This window comes from Vicugna pacos, unplaced genomic scaffold (genome assembly GCF_048564905.1).
Source record: "Vicugna pacos unplaced genomic scaffold, VicPac4 scaffold_21, whole genome shotgun sequence".
Classification (NCBI taxonomy): Eukaryota; Metazoa; Chordata; class Mammalia; order Artiodactyla; family Camelidae; genus Vicugna; species Vicugna pacos.
Genome location: NW_027328742.1, coordinates 657,825 through 672,985, shown reverse-complemented (window position 1 = coordinate 672,985; position 15,161 = coordinate 657,825). Strand labels below are relative to the sequence as shown.

The 15,161-nt window shown below is 47.8% G+C and overlaps 1 long non-coding RNA gene across 1 annotated transcript; it reads right to left on the bottom strand.

Moving 5' to 3' along the window:
* Positions 1-1,641: 1,641 nt before the first annotated feature.
* Positions 1,642-6,232, bottom strand: LOC140694300 (uncharacterized). The gene is made up of 3 exons (XR_012070030.1): positions 5,982-6,232; positions 2,735-2,864; positions 1,642-1,881 (listed from the first exon to the last, which is right to left on the bottom strand). It is a non-coding gene; the product is annotated as an uncharacterized lncRNA (long non-coding RNA).
* Positions 6,233-15,161: the final 8,929 nt, after the last annotated feature.

Sequence of the window (15,161 nt, the reverse complement as noted above, 5' to 3'; positions counted from 1 at the left end):
GCTGGTCACTGAGTCTGTGCTGTGTTCTCTTCCAGGACAAGAGGTGCACTCTGACCCCACCCTGCCCCACCAGCGGTGGCAGAGGCAGCAGACACCCAGATGAGCTGGGGCCTGAGACCGTGCCCGCAAATCAGTGCCCCAGCGGCCGCTGGTGACTAGAGGAAACACGGGGCAGAAGGCAGCATGGGAAGGGAGGAGAAGGAAGGTTCAGGATAAGGAGATGAAAGGGGGAACGGATAGCACTGTGAGGACTTGGACCATAAAAGGGAAGAGAAAAGAGAGTGACAGCTGGAGCGGTGTTGGTGTTAAAAGTTGCAGGCAATTTTTTTTAATTTTACTAATTACCAATATAATTGACAGATTTCTTATTTTATTAAAGATTATGTGCCATGTCATATAACAGGATATAGTATGTTATTATTTATTAAATAACACATAATAGAAGATATACTAGCATTTTATGTTTATTTATTAGCAGATTATATATAATACATATGTAGGTGTTTATATACATAATATATAATTCATCCATCTATATAATATATAACCTATAACAATTAATGTAAGATTATGATTAATATATAATATAACAAGATTACATAACAATAATGAAGTAGTTTTACCCATTGTATGTCTTGGTTCATGACAAATTCTCATCTTAGGTGCCTGTCAGAGGTATTTACATATTAAAATTAATATTATAAGACACAGTTATGAACATATCACCCAGCATCATAACAGGAATATTGACAGTGACATACTGTGTCCTCTTTCCCTATCCTGTCCTTGGCCTCTTCTCACAGGAAGTAACCAGCATCCTGAATCCTGGCTTACCTTTCTCTTGTGTTATTTTCACACACACAATATTTAAGATCAGTTAAAACTAATGAACTGCAGGTACATGCAACTAAATGGATGAATCACACACTCAATGTTAAATTGAAAAAGTAAGCCCTAGAAGGTAGCCTATAGTGTGCTATGCTTTTAACTGTGTATATATATGTCAACTAAACTCACTAAATTAAGAACAACTACAGCTAGAGTCCAGGTGGGAGAGAGACAGATAAAAGGTGAGGTGAGCAGATTTGCTGCAGGTGAGAGAGATTCTTTCCAGTAACATGTCAGTCTCTCTGAAGTAGGAGGTAAGACCATCTGCTGGGAGTCGGGGAAGAGACAGAGGGAAGCTTAGAGGTGTGCAGAGAGCAGAGAATGTTGACACCACTGAGTGATAAGTGGGGAAATGTGCTCACTAGAGAAATCCTGGAGGATTGCTAGGCAGTGGCAACATGGTGGGCATTGATTTGTAGTCTTAGAAATCTGTGCTGGGAGAGCCTGCTGCCTGCAGGCTCAGAACAAATAGAGCTGGGTGAACCGAGATGGAAGTCGTCCTGGTGAGGAACTGGAAAGATCAAGGGTCAAGGGGGTTTTGTTTGTCATAAAGAGAGTGCTGATTGTGGATGCAGAGCTGGAAGGTGGGGAAGTGGAAGTAAGAGGAACGTGGACTGGCAGAAAAGCAGAGGAGTCAGTGCTTGATGCCCAAGTGAGGGTGAAGGAGGGCCAGGGAGGCTGGTGGAGAAGCAGCTGGACGGCTAGAGGTGGTCACTTAAAGGAGAGAGGCTGGAACCGGGGTGGAGACACGCCCGGGTATGAGCCCGGGGCTAGGGTGAATGGGCGGTTGCTGGCTCAGGCTGACGGAGAAGAAGACTGGGTGGTGGAGGGAGAATGAACTTTGAAGTCTTGCTGGTAGTAGGTGAGGCAATACAGAGCTGGTGGTCCAGGTGCTCCTGACTGAGGCAGAGGAGCAGGGAGGCCAGGGTGGCCAGCACTGCTAGGAAAGGATCTGGGTTTTCCAGGTGCTCCCAAGAGAGGAGGAGCAATGATCTGAAGGTGGAAAGTGAGCACAAGGAGGTCAATCCAGGCACCTGATCAAACAGGGGGCTGTGAGGGGGCAAAGCGTCAACTCCAGAGATGGTTACCCAGGAAGCAGGGACCATGGGTGAAGTGAGGGGACACTCAGAGAAGAGAGGGAGAAAAGTCTTCTGGATGTAGGGGGAAGAGAGGCCCCAGGACAAAGGAATACAGAGGCACAGTGATGAGGATGGACTGGCTCTATGGTGACACTGCAGGGGTGGCTGGATCTTTGTTCTGAGGGCTTAGGTTGGGGGGACTACTGGCCTCATCAGGACCCCCCTCTCAACAGCCTGGACAGAGGCTCTCGCTCCTGAGAGCTGTGTGGCCACCATCATTCCCGGAGGGGCTCTGCTTTCATCTTCTCTTATCAGACTTTCCTGCCCAGTCCCCGATCACCAGTGAGGGATCCTGGGCCTCGCAGCTGCTTCCCGTGGAGGGACACAGGCTCCTCAGAGAAGCAGGCTGATCTTACTTTTCTCCGTAACCCAAGGCCTAGCAAAGCGCCAGCCCATGTGTGGGCCTTGTGGGATCTCGAATACTTAGCAAACTAACTCAAAGCAGTAGAATAGCAGAGCTGGAGGAAGTGACCACTGAGCTCACAGAGTTCACTGCCCACACCCCTATTCTACAGATGAGGAATCAGAAACCAAGCGGTGAAGCAGCCTTGGCCAAGGTCACGCTGCTCTTAAATGCTGGCCTGTGTCAGGCATGCCAAGTGATGAGCTGCAGTGAAGGGGCTGAGAGGGGGCTCTGGGGCCAGACAGCTTGGGTTCAAGTCCCAGCTCTGTCATTTATTAGCCGTGTGATTAATGAATGTCCTTACCTTTAAAGTGGAATTCATAGTGGTGCCAACTCATTGAATTTTCATGAACACAGCATTCCTGCAGTAGCAGGACAGAGTTCTGTAAGGGTTTGCTGTTGCTTTGTTTACAATTATTATCACCAAGTGAACCCTGAAATGAAGAACAAAGGCAGTAAGATTTTTTATTTTAAAGGATTTTAAAATCCTCTGATGAATGTTTCATTTCATTTATTCAAGTTTGCATTTGACCCTTATTAACAACTACACAATGGATGACTTTTGAGGCAATCTTGCTTCATGTCTTTAATTATCACTAATGACACAGGCTATTTAACAGGCAGCAGTTTCTTTTCCAGGAAGAGGGACAAAAAGTTGAAAATGACTCAGTGCCTCTCGGTCCCCAGTGAGTTGGTTCTGACCTGTCAACCCAGCTGTGGGGAAGTGCCCGCTCCCCCTGGGCTCGCTGAGCTGCCCTGCAGCCACCAAGGGGCACTGTACCCCCACACAAATCCAGTCTCTTGGTTCCTATCTTTGCTTCAGATCCCTCAAGGACTGCCCATGACCTAGGGCCCCATCTGCCCCACAAACCTTGGCTGCTGGACTCCAGGACACTATCCTGGGTCTCAACCAACCTCTGTTCCTATGACCGCCCCACTACTCTACATTTTGTCCTTCAAGTGTGGGCTCCTGTGGCTCGCCACACAGCAGGGGTCTCCCCGTCATCTACCTTGGGTAACTGCATTGTCCTGCAAGGTGCCTAGCGAACCCGTGTGGAGGCAGGAAGAATACAGAACAACAAGTGCTCAGAGGGGCTGCATTTCCCACTGCAGGGGCCCTAGAGAGCTTTCTCCCAGCTGGTTATTCACAGGCGCTGAAGCTGTGGAATCTCGATCTCACCAATTTAAAGGGCATCATCACTAATTACAAAAGCAATCACTTCTTCAGAAGCAAAAGGAGAAAAGACTTTGTGTTCCCCACCTCCAACTTTTTTCCTCCACCTTCAGATGTTTCTCATCTCTGGGCAAAGGTAGAAAGCAACTCACAAAATATTTTTCAATGTTTTTTCCCACTCTGAAGATTGCTTTCCCAGAACCGATGAAGGCTACAATGGTTTAGCTTTCCTAGACTAAGTATTCAGAGGCCTGGGGGGGAGCGGGGAGGGGAGAGGTGAGATAACTCAGCAATTTTGAAACTAACAGAGACATTAAAGGTTCTATTCTAAACAGAAAGGAAGCAGGACACTATAGAAACAGGAAAACCATAGTTGGAAATGCAATAACGAGTTACAAGAGAATAAACATAAAGATGTAAAAATGAAAAAGGACATCAAAATAAAGGTGGGAATGGGAGAGGGGAGCAAGAAAATATAAATTTTTTTCTTTCTTTTTTTTCTTCATTATTCTTAGGATGTGTTGGAGCCTATGTGATTATCAGTCTAAAGGAAATAGATATAGTAATGGGTTGATATATTTGAAGAATAAGGTAACCACAAATCAAAAGCATACAATAGAGTCACAAAAAAACCAAAAAGAAACAAACTCAAAATGGCTTAAAGACTTAACTATTAGACAAGACACTATAAACTTCTAACAAGAAAACATAGGCAAAACATTATTTGACAGACATCTCAGCAATGTTTTCCTAGGGCAATCTAAGCAACCCAAGCAACAGAAATAAAAGCCAAAATAAATAAATGAGACCTAATTAAACTTATAAACTTTCGCACAGCAATAGAAACCATAAGTAAAACAAAAAGACAACCTATGGAATGGGAGAAAATATTTGCAAAAGATGAGACTGACCATGGCTTAATTTCTAGACTATATAAATAGTTCATACAACTTAATAAGAAAAAAATAAACAACCAAATCCAAAAATGGGCAGAACAACTAAACAAGCAATTCTCCAATGAAGACACACAAATGGCCAATAGGCATATAAAAAAATGCTCAATATCGCTCAATTATCAGAGAAATGCAGCTCAAAACTACAATGTTATCATCTCACACCAGTCAGAATGGCCGTCATTCAAAAGTCCACAAACCATAAATGCCGGAGAGGCTGTGGAGAAAAGGAAATCCTCCTACATTGTTGTTGGGAATATAGTTTGGTGCAGCCACTGTGGAAAAGAGTATGGAGATTCCTCAAAAGACAAAAAAAAAAAAAAAATCAACTTATCACCTAATCCAGCAATCCCACTCCTAGGCATATACCCAGAGGGAACCTTAATTCCAAAAGATACCTGCACCCCAATGTTCACAGGAGCACTGTTTACAATGGGCAAGACATAGAAGCAACCTAAATGTCCACTGACAGATGACTGGATAAAGATGTGGTATTTAGATAAAACAGAATATTACTCAGTCATAACAAAGAAGGAAATGAGGCCATTTACAGCAACTTGGATGGAACTGGAGATTATCTCACAAAGTGAAATAAGTCAGACAAAGACAAGTATCATATGATATCATTCATATGTGGAATATTAAAAAAATGGTACAAATGAACTTATTTATGAAACAAAAACAGACTTACAGACTTATAAACCAAACTTAGGAGTTTGGGATCAACAGATACAAATTACTATATGTAAAACAGACAAATGACAAGGATTCACTGTAGAAAACAGGGAACAATATTCAGTATCTTGCAACCTATAATGGAAAAGAACCTGAAAAAGAATAGGCTATGTATATATACAACTGTATCACTATGTTGTATACCTGAAACTAATAAAACAGCTGTATATCTGAAACTAACAAAACATTGTAAATCAACCACATTTCAATTTAAAAAAAAATTGATAAGCTCTAAATACCTTTATTCAAAGAAAATCTTGAACTCTTCCTTCTTACAAAACTTAAAATTGGTAGCTTGAGCAGGACCAAATTATACTGGATGTGCAGTTATATATCTTCTCCAGCACGTGGCCCATGCTACACACATATCGTGTTTTCCTACAGGTAAGAACAGCCCTGAGTGCACAGGGAGCGAGTCCTTCTGGGACAAGGTCTCTGTGGCAGTGGCCTCCTTGTCACTGCTCCATCTCACCAGGAGGCCAGTGTTTTCAGAAGTGAGGGGACATAGAGCTCATTCACTTCAAATTGATTTCCAGAAAATACTATGAAAAAACCAAATTCAACTGCAGTGTGGGAAACATGAGCAGGGCCCCTAAGCAGAATGACAAGCCCAAAGTAAGATGGCCCAATGTTCAGATCAGAACCAGAACAACGACCACCTGGCCCCAGTTAAATGACCACCACCTCACCTGCAATAAACTGCTCGTACTCAATGTCAGGGATGTTTCTGTTGAGGTTTGAGAGGTCAAAGGAGTCGGACCAGGGAATCCAGACCTGGTTGATGTCAGGGCTCTGCCAGTGGTAGAGGTGGCCCCAAGGGGATAGCACCAGTACCGGCTCCTCCATCTTCAGCAGGGTCTTCAGGAGGAAGGCAATGTGGATGCAGACGTTCCTACGGAGGCTGATGCCCTCTGGAGGGTTCAAGTCACACAGAAGGTACCTGACAGGGAGCAAAGGAGAGCAGGTCTTCAGGGCCAGGCCTCTGCACAGGAATCCTGGCTTAGATAGAACAGATACAACGGGAACCCCTGCACAGCCAATGGCCTAGACTCCAGACACATTCAGCAGCTTCTGGATTGTAAAGTGGAGGCACTGCCCACCCATCTCCATGTGGCCAATTACTTCAAGTCCGGGAACAGTTGCGGAAGACATCTTGACGTATGTCTAACACCACTAAGCACCTGACTAGCACCTGAGCACCCTTTCTCCAGGGGCTCTCAAACTTCTTGTTCTACAGAACCCTATACACTCTTAACAATTACTGAGAACTCCAAAAGGCTGTTATTTATGTGAGTTAAATCTATCAATATTTCCTGTGTTAGAAGTTGAATAAGAAGTTAGAAAAAGTGTATGAATTCACTTAAAAATTTTAACAATCTACTGTATGTTACCATTAATACTCTTAAACAAAATATAATTCTATTTTTCAAAACAAAAATCATTAGTGAGAAGAATAGCAGTGATTTTAATTTCTGCAAATCTCTTTTGGACTGGTGAGAGCTGAATTCTCCTATGTGCCTCTGCATTCCCTGTATTGTGATATCACAGGCCAGGGTTTCCCTGGAAAACTCCACAGGAACTAGGGAGAGCAAGAGTGTGCAAAAGGCAGGTGACATCCCGACGTTTCTATGAAAATGGTCTTGCACCTCAGGGGCCTTGGATACACTTTGTTAACTGCTGCCCTATCCTAGGCGGGACTCTTCTACACAAGAGCCAGGCAAGGGTCCTGGATTCTGTAATGAGTTACCGCCGCCACCGCACCCCTCCCTTCTCTGTGTGTTTCTCACAACCTCCATTACTGCAGATGAGGATGTAATCCTCAGCCAGGGCCTCTAATCCCAGAAGACTGCTAACTTCAAGAGAGAGGGTCCCATCTACCATCCCTACACCCCGCATAGTTTATTTTGAGTCAAGCCCTAGATAACTCCTTATCGGCACTGACCCTTGTCTTATTCCTGAGGTTGACTGAAGGAACCAACTTCTGGATGGAACTGAAATTTCCCTGCAGATAAACAAGGCTGATAAACCACCCCATTCCAACATCTGATTCTGGGGCTCTTCAAAACCCGGGTAAGGCCCCGCTTCATCTAAGAGGGGTCCTCCGCCTGCCCTTCCCGGGGGGTTCTGGGAGGCCGCGGCCACCAAGGTAGACCCAGAATCGTGGCCCCAGCCCCAGGGCCTGAGGGGGAGGAAAGCTTGGGGCTGTGCCCAAGCCCTGCCCCGCCCCGCCCCAACACGCTCACCGGCACCACAGCCCTCCCCAGCCACAACCCAAACCGCGATCCCACCCCGGTTCATGTCCACCGGCCCCGCCGACGGCGCGGACGTACGTTTACCATCTGTGGGACTCCGCCCCAGACAGGATGTCAGCCGCCGACAGACCAGGCGAGAACTAGTCGCCCGGCCAAGCAAGCCGCCATCCCCAGCAGCAAGCACCGCATTGTCCCTGGCAGCTACACACTTCCGGAGCCCGCTCCCCGCCCCAGAAGCGCACCCAGGCCCGCGCGGCACGCGGCGCCTGTAACCATGGCAACGCCGCGGGGCCCTCCCCTAGCGCTTGCGTTGTTCGTCCTCCTGAGTCTAGATGTGCGAGGGCAGAACATGCAGAGCCAATGGGAGCCAGGGCGCTGCCAGGACAGGGGTGGGGGAGCTTATGGGACAGATGGGCGGGGCCGCGGCGGGCAGGGCCGCGCGGACGTTCTCACTTGCAGGTGGCGCCGGCCGGAGGCTGGGGCGTTGCTGCCACCAGTGGGCGGGGCAGCGGGGCAGCGGTGCGGCGGGGCCGGGGCACCCTCACCTGTCCGTGTGTGGGGATCAGCCTGGGCTCCACGGCCTCCGCTTGCACCGGACGTGGACCCAGGCTAGCTGTGGGCAAGATAGAGGACTGAGCCCAGGCAAGCAGGGCTGGCCAGGTAGGGCACCTGAAATGCAGATCCGCCAGGCCAGCTGCCGGCCTTGAATACGCGCTGCAAGGCAGTTTCCAAGAAGACGGGATCTGTCATAAGAGGGGAGGTAGGGCTGGGGTGCCAGATGCCGGGTTGGGTGCAGTCTCAGAGGAGAGCCATGGTGAGAGGGCGCAGAGCTGCCCCTGTTTTGGCGGGGCTAAGAGTTTGGGGTATAGGTTGGGGGTGGTTTGTGCCTTCCTCTGTGGTCTCCCCAAGAACCTTCACTCCAGAGCAAGGGTCTCTGCTACCCCCACCCCTCACTGCACTCCCTGCCTTCCCCAGCACCACCTGGGGTGTGGTCATGTCGGGGCAGGGAAGGCCCAAGGAAGGGGCTTATTCAGGGGCAGGGGCCACTCTGCAGGGATGCTGGAACTGACAGCGATGTGGTGCTTCGGAACTCCCCTGGGATGGGTTTCTAACCAGTGGGATGGAAGGGCCTCTCCTTCCTGAGGTGCAGTTGGGGGAACTAGATCCATCATGAATGTCAGCCCTGAAAATGGAGGCTGGGCTACATCCATTCCTAGAATGACAAATCAGGCCCCTCCAGCCAAGGTGACTCAGAAAGTCATTCAGCAATGTTCGGGGTCCCCAGTTTAGGCTTTCAATTAGAGCTGAGCAGCTCAGGAGGCCATATCCCTGTCCGTGGCTCCAGGAGTAGGCTTTCTGCTTGGGGACAGGCTCCTCACAAATACCTGTGTCTTTGTGGGTCACTCCCCTCTGACAAGCTGGGAGGCAGGGTGCAGTTGTGGGAAATTGTGTTTCCATGAGGAGAGGGCCACCAAGTGCTGGGGGCACAGGAGAGGGTGAGAAAGAGTCCCGCAGCCTCTCTGGAATCAAAAAACTGGCAAAGGTGAAAAACTGCATAATTTGTTTTATTGAACAGGCTGCTTATGCACGTTTGGAGGGCCAGGTTCAAGGACTCTGCATCCCTCCAGGACAATAGCCTCAAGAGAAGAACAGACAGAGTAGGAGGAGTTGTGGGGTTTCTCCCAGGAATGAGGCAGAACAGGGATTTCTGCAGATTTTCAAGGAGACCCCGACCACTGAGCACGGGGTTACAACCCCACGTGACCCCTGTCGTGTTTGGCTTGGGCTCTGGGTCTGGCCTGATCATGTATTCTTCCAGCTGAGTTCCAGAAACTCAGAGGGTAGACTTAGAGGGGCTGCGCTTGGAACCCGGCGTGGAGACGGAGGGTCCTTTATCCTGAGTCCCCTCAGCCTAATCACTGTAGCTGAGTTCCAACACCACCCAGGCCCCCGGGTGGCCGTGGAGGGAGAGCAAGCCTGGCAGGCGACCTAGGGGTCCCACTGCTGTGTTCTTCCCTTGTCTTCGTTCTCTTTCACCTCGGAAGGTGTGATTGTCTTGTGTCATGGTGGCCACCGCAATGTCCCTCCCACCAATCTCTTTTCTCCATCAGGTGGGGTTCCCACCCCCGCTCAGCCTTCTCTCTGCATGGATGCTGAAGGACCAGGCCCACCTGAAGTTCTGAGCTTGAGCAGTAAGTTGGAAACAAAGAAACCAATGGAAACAAAGAAGCAAGTGATTGTGGCAAAGCTCCCCACCACAGAGAAGCTGCCCTGAGTGGAAGGGAGTGTGTGGGCATGCCCATTTGTTTCCTGTCTCCCAGTGCTCTTCGCTTTCTTATTGCAGACCTGCATGTTTACAACAAAATGATCTGCAAAACTGAAAATATTTACTCTCTGGGTTTTACAGAAAAGGCTGACCAGCCTCTGGTTCCAGTACCGGTCAAGTGTGGAGTACCTTTCCAGTTTGGAAACATCTGGGCAGGCCCAGGTTTGCCAAATCCCTTAAGAGTAGTTCCGGAGTTTGCTTCTAAACATTTTTACGGCTGTATACTTCTGAGCTGAGGTTGTGCTGTGTAATTCTGAGCCAGGATTTTCTCAAACTGTTTCTCATTTCTTATACCGGACACCCCTAAATTCCAAGGGGAATGGGATGTTAAGGAAGCCATGGAGTTTAGGAAAAAGATACAGATTTCATTTCCATTTAAGCTTCGATGTATCTCCATCCTAGGCAGTATCGGTTATGTGGTATTGATAGGGGAACTAAATAGCAACCAAATTTATAGAAAATAGTGGGTCATTGGGTACACAAGTTCTTCTTTTCAACATTTTTGTAATGTTTGCAGTTTAAGATGACCATTCCTGAGAAACAGGCAGCCTCTTAGAATGAAATAGCATTTTCCCTGAACCATACTCAATTTTTATTTTGTAGACAGCAGGAAGGGCAATCACACATCCAACACTTGGGGACCTCGAAGATAAAATGTAACTTTCTGAGAGTACACTCCCCCAGTCTCCCCTTGCTCTTTTCACTGTCCCATTGTCCCTGAAGGCTCTTTCGTATCTTCTGCTCATGACTCCAGTAACTCTTCCTCCTCGTTCCTCAGCTGGTAAGTTTACTTTTCTACTTTGACCAGGCAAACTGAAGCCAACAGAAGAGAACTTTCACCAGCAACTCCCAGCACATCCGCTCTCCTTCTGATGTCTGTGACCTCACTCTCGCTGCCCCACCTCTTATTACAGGTGACATCGAAATCCAGATCATCCAAAGGTCGCCAGGGGGGCAATCCATTCAATCTTCTCCGGGCTGTCACTCCCATATCCATCCTCTCTGTCACTACCTCATCTATTTTGTCCTCCTGTGAGTTGGCTCCTATCAGAATATAAACGTCCATCGTCTTAAAAGGAACAAATAGCACTCCTTGACTCTAATTCACCCCCACCAATTGCCACCCCATGTCTTTGTGGCAAATCTTTAATGAGTAGTTTAAACTCACTGTCTGCATATTCCCTTGAGCCATCGCCTTTTGCACCCACTCTGGCTTTTCCCCTGATCCCTTGCTCTATGGAAACTGCTCTGTCAGGGCCATCAGTGACTCCACGTTGCTAAACATAGTGGTCAGTTTTTAGTCTTCATCATGTGTGGCCCTTTGGCAGCATTTGACCCAGCTCTTCCATCCCTCCTCCCCCGTGTTCCTGCTTTACTTGGCCTCCAGCCCATCGCTCTGCTTTCGATCCACTGGCTGGTCTTTTGCCAACGTCTCCTCTTTTATCCATTTACTGCGAATGTGCCCCGAAGTTGGGTCCTGGGTCTCACCACTAACTCTCTGCTATACATTTGGTGGAAGCAACCAGACTTGGAAATTGACATGCCATCAATTTCTCGATTTGTCCAAAACTCTGATTGGCCCTTTCCATTTGGAACTCTCCCTGATACTCATATTCTTTTTCTTTCATTCATCTTGCTTTCACATTCATACATATGTTCTACTGTGTAAATTACTTTTCCAAATTTTGAATCAGTCCATACATATCATGTAAAATGCTCAGATCTCTATTATTTCCATTAAGATGCTTATTCTACCTTAGAACCTTTCTGCATTTCTGTATTTATGTCAATAAAGTGAATAGTATTTCTACAAGCCTCATAGTTAAACAGTGTGTTTGTTTGGGGCTATTATGTAACATGAAATAATGATACATCAACATAGTCCTTTTTCATTTAATTTTATGTAACACCAAGATGAGGTTTTTGCACTGAAGACTGGTTTTATTGAAATTTTACCTACGTTTTGGACAGTCAGTTTATGTGAAAGCCCTCATTTCTCCCCTTTTCTGATGTATTTTCCATTTGGCTATTATAACATACACCTTGGCATGAAATAAAATTACAAATTCATTCACATAATAAAATTAATATATTTAAATTATATTCTTTAATGTTAAAAAGAAATAAAAAATAAACCCAGACTCCTCTACCTATTAGGCATTTCTATGGCAATATCTAATAGACTCCTTAACCATGACATTGAAGAACTGAGCTTATTCCAGCCCCTTCCCACCTGCTTAGCCCCATCTTGTCCCATCCCCTGTGGATGGAGAGGACATCCATCCCATTTTCCAGGTCAAGATGTTGGAACCATGTTCTTTCTCTCTCTTTCTCTTACACACACACACAGCAAATCCAGCTTGTTAGAAAATTCTGACTACTCTGTCTTCATGAACCACCTACTCCCTGTTCCCCACCCTCCTAGAAACCACCTTCAGCCCCTTGGACACCAAATAGCCTCCTTCTTCCATCTTTGCTTTTCTACAATCTCATCCACACAGAGTCAGAGGGAGCCTATAAAAGCATACATTGAGGGGGTGGGTTTAGCTCAGTGATAGAGCGCATGCTTAGCATGCATGAGATCCTGGGTTCAAACCACAGCACCTTCACTAAAATAAATAAATTACCCTCTGCCCCCCAAAAACCAAAACAAAAGCATAAATTGGATATCACACATCCCATCAAAACTCACTAAAAGGGTCAACATTTCATTAGGAGCCAAAGTCGTCCAAATGTCTTCCAGGACTCGGCGTGCTCTGCCTCTCCGCCCACACTCTCCCCATCACTCTGGGCGCCTCTGGCTCCGGCTCTTCCTTCTTCCTCCGGATCTATGCTGCTTCAAGTTCATTACTCCGTGAGATCTGCCAGGATTTCCTTATTCCCTCCTGCCTGCCTCGCACCCTACCGCCATCACCTGAGTTTGCTCATATCACTCTTATTTATCCCCAAGCTCTTGCTACCCCCAACATGCTGCCTGTTTCCTCTGCTAAAACTCTGAGCCCCCTGTGATGGGGAGTCGTGTCTATTTTGTTGACTAATAAAGCCCAAGGGCCTTGGGAATGGGTATAGTTACTAGATTCCCATATGTAGTAGGAGCTTATACAGATTTGCTGAATGAATGCAGAGGTCCTTGTCCAATCCGATGGAGCACTTCTGTGTCCTGCTCAAAGAATAACTCTCCTTTCCTCCTGAGAGGGGGTGACCACTTCCTTGGTGATCAAAGGCAAGATCTATTATCTTTATGCTGTTAACCTTAGGCGGGGAGACTGGGGATCTTCATTTATATTTTAAAATTTGATTCACTCTGCAATTTGTCTTCTGTCTAAGTATCCTTTTGAGAAACCGTTTATGAGTGATCATTCTTCCATCAGATTGAACAGGATCCAGGGGGAAGTACCAACACTGTCCCATCGGCCATCCTGTGTGTCATGTCCTGTGACCCAGTGAATACTCAGCACGTAAGTGAACCGACAGGAGTGAGTGAAGAGATGGGAGCATCTCATTATTGTGGTGGCTGCACTCTGCCCGATGCCTTGAGATTTGGGGTTTACAAGTGCGGAGGGGAGAGGCCAGGTCCTCTGTGCTCTTCCTGAGTGCCCTGGCCTTACCCATTCCCCCAGCCCCCTCTGGGCAGCCAACCCGAGGAGCTGGGCCACCGGCGATTGTGCTGATCACTAATCGACCTCACCCAAAGTCCGGGGGTTGGAGCGGCCAGCACAACTGGTTGTAGACTCTGGAGTCAGGTCCTTGGAGGAATTCCTCACTGAACGATGTTTTGGACCTTTCATTTTTCTCTATAGCCTCCAGCTGAAGAAACAGATCGCCTTAGATACATGAAAGGTGAAGACACCTACTATCCCCATGGAGCCCAGGTGGGGCTGTGAGTCTGCTCTTTGTACAGCCGGTGGGCTCGTGTTGCTTTGGGCATCCCTGTGCCTGAATTCCTGCAGTACACTCGGTGGTAAGAACGGGGGTGCCTGGCAGGGAGGGAAGCGTGTCGGGAGAGTGCACAGCTGGGGAGACTTTTACCTGCGGTGAGCGGGAGCTGGCTGATGCATGGAATCTCGGTGCAGGGAACTCTCCACACTCAGAGAGGTTCCCACTCCCGCAGGGTCCCTTTGATCAGGGTGCTGGGTTGTCAGCAAAACAGGGTCCCTGTGAGGATCATGGTGCCTTCAGGCAGTGGGAAGTGAGGGGTCCAGTGGCACTTACATTAACTGTGCACCCGAAGCCAACCCCCGTCTCTTTCAGCCTGTTTCCTAATCTGCAAAATTGGAATGATGTTAACCATCCCGCAGGTTCGTTGATGGGCTGGGACACACTAGACAGCCAGGAGCTGGAATTCCTCTGTCCCCTGATTGTTATCCTTCTTTTCCACTATTTGCTCTCACAAGCTGTCTCTCTGTCTCTCTCTATTCACTTGTAACATTCTCTCCTGCTCTGGTTTCATTTGATTCCCACCCTCCTCCCAATCCCCAGATGAGTGAAATTAATTTCTGTGTGTCAGTTCCAAATTCCCGGGAAAGATGCTCTGTCTCCTCTGGATTGGTTGTCCAACCCATCAGTTGCAGCCAGAGGAGTGACTCCCTCTGTGACCAGTGGAGGGGCTCTGCCCAGACCCCAGCCACCACTGTGGGAGCACATAGCTCTCCGTGGAGGAGGTACTGGCTGTGACTTGGTGTCACTAAGTGTGAAGTTTTGTCTTCTCTTGCCCCACCTTCATCCTCCTAAACAAAGATGAAAATTAAACACTCCCGGGATTTGTATCATGGAACACTCAAGGTGGGGGCTAAGACGGCTGGATTCCCTGCTGAGTGTAAGGGGCTACAGTGACTCCCCAACGAGAGCCTGTAAAGGGAACCGCACCGGCCCCACAGGACACTTAGGGCACTGAGTCTGCGTGGCATTGAGCCAGGCTTCTGACTACAGCTTAGGGATCTGTTCTGACCGGTTAGTCTTTGAAACCAACCAGCTTTGGATTCCTCAATCCCTCCCTGAGGTTTTACCTGAACCACCAGCTTCTGTATCTCTGAAGACAGATGATGAGGACCCTTCACGTAAGGCATTTGCACAGCCCTGTGCGGGAATTTGTGCTGCACGGTCTGCCAGGTGAGCTGACCGAAGTTGGTATTTTACTGATCTTAGAAATAGTCTGGTTTCCTGATGCACTGTTTCACTGAACATGCAACAGAAGCCACCTGTGGCTGATAAAAGCAAAAAAAGGGACTTAATGAAAAGATACTGGGAGGGTGCATGGAGTGGCCCGGACCAGAGCCGACCCGGGGGCCGTA